The sequence below is a fragment of the Fukomys damarensis genome, unplaced genomic scaffold (genome assembly GCF_012274545.1).
Source record: "Fukomys damarensis isolate Sample0158 unplaced genomic scaffold, DMR_v1.0_HiC HiC_scaffold_26, whole genome shotgun sequence".
NCBI lineage: Eukaryota > Metazoa > Chordata > Mammalia > Rodentia > Bathyergidae > Fukomys > Fukomys damarensis.
Window position 1 is genome coordinate 25,619,855 of NW_022900938.1, and position 7,157 is coordinate 25,627,011.

The window sequence follows — 7,157 nt, forward strand, 5'->3', positions numbered from 1 at the left end:
ATATATAATTTTTTTTTTAATCTTTTTCAGACAAACTTTCACTATGTGGTTTAGGCTGGCCTCAAACTCACTTTGTAGCTCAGGTTGACCTCATACTTGCAGTGATGTTCCTGCCTCAGCCTCCAGAATGCTGAGATTCCAGGCATGGGCCACCACACCTGGCACCATTTTATATTCTAACCAAAACTGTATAAGAGTTCTAATTTCTCCACCAATTTCACCACCTTTTAGCTTTGGGGTGTTTTAAAGATTGGTTTTATCTTAAAATAAAATTATTGCACTTATAAGCAACTTTCCAAATCAAATTACTGGAAAATTGATGCAAAGCAAAATGCTTTTAAAGTATGAAATACTCCAAAGGTTCAATCTCCATCTTAAATCAGATCTACATCTTAACTTCTATGTGAAAACAATAAATATATGTCTGACACAAGTTCGTGAGCCGTTTTTATTCCAAACTGCTTTAAAATGTAAAGAGGGCTGTGGAGGCTGCTCACTGGTAAAGCAACTGTACAGTGTTTTGAAAGCCCTGAGTTTGATCCCCAGGAAGAAAGAAAGAAAGAAGAAAGAAAAGAAAGATGGAATTCATTTATGCAAATGTAGCTTATGCAAAATAGGATGCAATGTTTTTTGTTTGTTTGTTTGTTTTATGTTTTTTTGAGACAGGGTATCACTATGTAGTCGAGACTGACCTGGAACTCACTAAGTAGCCCAGGCTGGTCTCGAACTCATGGCAATCCTCCTGCCTCAGCCTCCTGAGTACTGGGATCACAGGCGTGCACCACCATGCCCGGAAATGTTATTGTTTGTATATGAGACAGTTTACTGGATATGCTCGTGTATATCATAGAGGCCATATTAAGGACTGGTGATGAATTTCACTGAAAAGGACTACACTGCTGAATAAAACAACTCTTCACTTGTGACTATACTCATCAGCACTTGGTAAACTCTCCTGGGAACAGTGTGTCTTGCTGTGAAAACACACTCATTTTCCTAATGTACCACGGCTGCCGTAGCCAAGTTCCTGCTGGGGAGCCGAGCTGGTATTTAGTGTAACACGTGGGCAGTGACCGTGGAGCTGACTCCACGTTTGTTGGGGACAGCAAGACAGGGCAGGGAAGAGAGCAGGGCTAGGACCACACTCTTAGGTGCTCGAACTTCGATAGCTCGTTTTCGTGACAGCTGCAGCCCTTGTGTTGTGACAGACTAGTGAGGACAGAGCTAGTCCACAGCACCAGTGATTTCCAAACTGGTCAATTTGAAAACAAAACAGTTACTTCTAAATGAATCATCCCAGTTCCACTCGCCGTATTTCAGTGTCTCTTCCCTAATCTCTCTCTTTTTTTTTTTTTGAGACAGGATCTCACTATTTAGTTCAGGCTGGCCCTCAACTCATGGCCATCCTCTTCCCCCAGTTTCCTGAGTGCTGTGACACCGTGCCCAGCTCTTCCCTGACCTCTAAGAAGCAGCATTCTTTCTTTGTTTTGGGTTTTTGTTTGTTTGTTTGTTTTGTTTTTATTGTTTTTTGTTTTTGAGACAGGGTCTCACTATGTAGTTGAGACTGACCTGGAACTCACTGTGTAGCCCAGGCTGGCTAAAAGCAGCATTCGTTATAATTACCCTTATCCCTGTCATTACCGATCCTGAGTATGCAGTGACTCACCCGTATATCTCCCCACTTACCAGGCCAAGTGTGGAACTCATGACCCATGGTGAGTACCTCATGGCTTCTTCATGCTCTTCTCTGCCAGGGCACATCTCACTCCCCTATCTGAGTCCATCAGGCTATCAGGTCATATTCTTAAATTCATATTTATAACATTATCCTGGCCTCCCTTAGAAAACGGGCAAGCCTTTCATCCGGGTGTGGTGGCACATGCCTGTAATCCCAGCACTCGGGAGGCTGAGGCAGGAGGATCGCTGTGAGTTCGAGACCAGCCTGGGCTACATAGTGAGTTCCAGGTCAGTCTCAACTACATAGTGAGACCCTGTCTCAAAACAAAACAAAAGAAAAAGAAAACGGTCAAGCCTTTCTGTGTTGACCTTTGCTGACAAAATGATAGGCCTTTCTGTGGCAGCCATCCTACCAAAACCAGGTAGAATTGCTTACTCCCATGTTTTAGTTCCATTGCATTCTGCCATCCCACGGCTTGGATCTAAGCTGATGTACATGACAACTCCGTGTGTCTTCCGGATGAAATAGAACGAGGAAAATGTCTGTAACTGTTTGGATTTTTAAATAATCATCTTATAAAACACTTTATGAACAGTTTCAACTTTTATCTCCAGAAAAGATTTACTACAGTGCGCAGTCATGTTAATCGCATGCCATTAGTAGTACAAGGCGACACATTCAGAAGGTGATTATTCTGTCTTACAATATGATTTGTAAACTCAGAATGAGCTTCAGCATTCAATGGGCTGCTAAAAGTGCAACTCCTCACAGCTTTAAACATAAACATTATGAATGGAATGAGGTTAGCTATTATTATTCTTTCATGCAAACACAAAACACACAAAAAATTTGATGATGTTGGAACTATTTACAGTACCTTAACCATCAAGTTAAATTTTAAAGATTATAAAAAGGTTTAGAGGTTACAGGAAGAAGAAAGGCTGAGTGTGGTGGTTCATGCCTGTAATACCAGCACTCAGGAGGCTGAATCAGGAAGATTGCTGGAAGTTCAAGGCCAGCTGGAAGTACATAGTAAGTTCAAGCCCATCTTGAACTGCACAGCAAGATCCTGTCTCAAAGATGAAGAACAAGGAGAAGGAGAAGAGGGAGACCAAGGTGGCTATTTCTGCTGTCTGATAATTGTAAGTCGTAAAGCTTAGAAAATCCAGATTGTAAGCTATAATATTATTTGTACTAATAAAAACTTGAACGGTAGGAACAATACTTTGGAGGCTGGTAAGCTTCAGGATCCTCATATTGTGGGGAGGAAGAGAGAGAGAGAGAGAGAGACAGAGAGAGAGAGAGAGAGACAGAGAGAGAGAGAGACAGAGAGAGAAAAGAGAGCTGAGTGTCCTTGAGGGAGGCTGGAGAATAACTGGCCATTCAAAATACGGCAGGATACCAGGCATGGCGGTGACTCCTATAGTCCTAGCTCTGAGAAGGCTGACCCAGGAGGATTGCTCTAGGGAAATGGTAAGGGGACATTGCCAGAGACCCCTGCAGTGGTCCTAGTCTTCTGCAAGCCAGTCTGATGTCCGAGAGATAGGAAAGTGGGAAACAGAAAAAAACGCAGAGGCAGAGACTTGAGAGATGTTGAGTCTTGGGCTGATTTAAGCTGCTCTGCGAAGCAAAGATGAAAGACTTCCAGGACATCCAATGTTTGTTCATAACAAGTGTGGGAAGGCAGAAAACCGGGCAGGCCTTGGGACACCCGCTGATAACAAGCAGGCGGGACTGTGGAGTGAAAGCACAAGCATATCTTTGCCATATCTTTGCCGAAGAGAACAAACAGTTCAGAGGGGAGGAATTTAGTTGGAGTCAGGTGACGTGGACTGGGAGTGAATTTAGTTGAGCTCTGCTACTTCCGACCTCACAGCCAAATTATGGAGAAGCAAGAAACTTGTGCCCCTGTAGCCTGCTAATACTGGCAGAGGTGTCTGCTACAGATCGCCTCCAGTTCAAAGTCAGACTGGACTACCTAATAAGATCTTGCCTCGAAACACCAGAAACAATCAAAAACGGCAGCTCATGTGAGAGGCACGGGCACCCGACTTAGCTTAAAGCTAAAACTTTGTAGGCTTATGATGTCAATCTCATGCATCTCACGACATTTGAAGTAAATTCTGCTATCAATATGAAGGCTCTGCGTGAATGTCTTCTCCCTGTAGAAGTCAGAATGGGGAGCTCGTGGCTCAGAACAGGGCTGGAGGCTGGGATGGTAGGACAATCCAGAAGTCAGAGGAAGTAAAAGCTTGGAAGCCCAGGCGACTGTACAAAGATAAACCTGGGATTTCACAGACAGCCTGGGGCCATCGACAGATGTTGTACGGATCCTGGAGTGGAAGGAGCAAGGCGGTACTGAGGTGAAGACCTATCTTCACATATGCAAATGTGACACCTTGGGCGCTCGATGATGCGGAATGCTCTCTGCCCTGCTTAGATTCACCCCACAGGCTCCGTAACCTCACTCCCGTGAGTCCCATGGTCCCTAAAATGTGTATTCTCTGATTTACCTCCCTGCTGCCTGCCTCAGTGGAGACCAAGGACTACAACCCGTTCCCTTCCTGGAGTCCCAAGAGCTGCCGGTCCTCTCTGATTGTCTCTGCCTTGAGACACTGTGTCCTGCCCTCCGGGTGCTGTCCTTCAGTTAATTGGCTCATACTATTCAGCTGTATGGGAAGGCGTCTCAGAAAGGGCAGGGGTGTGGCTCAGTGGTTCAGCACTTCTCTGGTGTGCACAAGGCTCTGGGTTTGACAGCACACCCCCCCCCAAAGGAGGAAAGAGGAGAAACACAGGCAAAGCGAACTAGAATACCTGGAGATCCTAACTAATAGTCTTAGTTTTAAATTCTATAATTTTATTTTTTTTAAGTTTTTTTTTCTTTTTTCTTTTCAGCTTTAATTGAGTTTATTGGTACATTTTAGGGATACAGTACAGTTACATTCATCACTGGGATCTTGTACTTCTACATGACAAGTCTTGGTTCTCATTTTTTCCCCTTGTCCCTGCCCTCCCTTCACCCCCTCCTCCCCTCCCCATCTACAAATACTTTATTTTCATCTTTTCATTCTCTCACATTTTTTTCTTTTCCCTTATTACCCTTCCCCTACCCATTCCACCTTCCCTATACCTTTAGCTCCTTTCTTCCCATTTCTAAATGTCAGTAATCTTATTAGGATCTTATGTTTTGAGACAAGGTCTCACTAAGTTGCCCTGGGCTGGGCTCAGACTTCCAACCCTCTTGTCCCAGCTTCCCATAGTGCTGGTGCCAGTTTTACACACTTCAGTAGAGGTGGTTTGGGCCTCATTTCATTCTTTTAAAAGATTTACAGACAACCCTTTTGGGACCCCTCCTGTCTCTCAGAAGCTATTCTCATTCCCAAGTAAATTTCCCTACTCTTAAAATTTTACTTTTTTTGGCGCTGAGGATCAAATTCAGGACCTTGCACTTTCAAGGCAGGTGGCAGCATCATTCAGCTAAATCCCCAGCCCCATAATTGTTGATAGAGTCATTACACACACACACACACACACACACACACACACACACAGTGGCAATAGTTTTTAAGTTTTACTGCATGATCACGTATCCTCTAGACCTTACCAAAAACTAGTCTTGACATCCTCCATTCAGCTTTTAGGACCAGGTTTGATGATAAATATGAGTGTCCACAAACCAAAGTGTGACAAGGAAAATTGGTTTAGAACTGACTGTGAGTTCAAATAAAAACCAAGTTTTAGCCAGGCGTGATGGCGCACACCTATAATCCCAGCACTTGGGAGGCTGAGGCAGGAGGATCACTGTGAGTTCGAGACCAGCCTGGGCTACACAGTGAGTTCCAGGTCAGTCTCAACTACATAGTGAGACCCTGTCTCAAAAAAAAACAAAACAAAACCAAGTTTTCTTTTCTTTTAATTACAATTTTTTGAAGCAAAACCTTTATTGGTACATTTTAGACGTATATAACGATAACTCCTGGGCTGCACCCCAGACCAATGGCATCAGATTTTCTGGGGACACAGCCTGGCAGCCGGTGCTGCTCCCAGCTCCCCATGTGATTTCAACACAGAGCAAAGGTTGAGAAATTCTGTAACAAGGAAGGAGATGCCCTAAGTATTTAGGGGGAAAAAAAACCAAGAGGTTTCAAATGCAATCACAGTGGCAGCCGCTCCAAGCTTTAGCATTGGGTGCTCAACGAGCTTCTACTTACGGGGTCAGCTGTGTACAGCAGGTCCCAGGTCACACTTGTCAGGGATGTGTTTACTCCTGATTTTTAATTCTCTGAAACAAGTCTAGGGAGACAAGCAAGTATTACACTAAGGTAGAAATAATACACAGTATGAAGAAAACCTCGCTGTAAGGGTGGCGACGCCTATAACCCCAGCATTCAGGAGGCCGAGGCAGCAGGACTGCTGTGAGTTTGAGGCCAGCCTGTCTGCACAGTGAGTTCAAGGCCAGGCCAAGCTACACAGCGAGACCCCTCTCAACAAACAAACCCCCGAATGTTACGCGTTGCCTGTTTTTGGAAGCAGTTTCGTTCTTGCCCCCCGGATTTCCTTCTCCCAGAAATCAAGCGGGTTTATAGGACCTCAAGGGCCCGGTCCTCTTAAAATAAAGACATTGCTGACCAAGCCAGTCGTGGCAGAGCGGAGCAGAGCAGCATCCCCGCTGCCGCGAATCTCGAATCGGCTTCGCCAGCCCTGTAACTCAGGGCAGAGGCGGCGGGAAGATACTGCCTGGTCTTCAGTCTCGAGAGCACATGCTGGCCTGGTTCACATCGAAGAAGTTTGAGTCTGCATCAGCAGTGTGGTGACGGGGCTGTCACCGCAGGCAGCAGCCCGGCAGGCAGTGGAGGCTACACAGTGGCCGGAGGAAATGGGGTATGGAGGACTCTGTCTGGGGTGTGAATGGGTGACACCCCCAGTGCCTTCGCTGAACCATCCAGGCAGTGACATGCCACAGCACTGCCCCTTCAGCGAAAGCCACAGCTCTCCCCAGACACCATCTTTAACCCTAACCCTAACCTGTAAGCATATAGGGTAAGCTCGGAAAGACTTGGTTTGTCACCAGGTCTAGGTCTTTAAATTCAGGCAAATCTGGACTCTACTTATTTGGAGCTTTCCATGTGCCAGGCACTGTTGTAAGTGCTTTACACACTAACATTTACAACCGTGTGGCAAGTGGATACTGTTACAATCTCTTCCTTACGGAGACAGTCTTCAGCACAGAGAGGTTAAGAAATTTGTCGAAGATCACACGGGTAGTCTGCTATTGAATGCAAGGTTTGAACCCAAGAAGCTGCAGGGTCTGTACTTTTAGCCGTCACGTAACACTTCCGCATACAAGGGATGCAACCTCCCTTGGGTAAGTTATTGAATCCCACCAAGCCCCAAGTTAAAAGTACTTATCAAAAAATATATAAAAATGAGTCCTTATTTGTAGGGCCAATGGGAGGCACACGGCAAGCCCAGCGGCGGG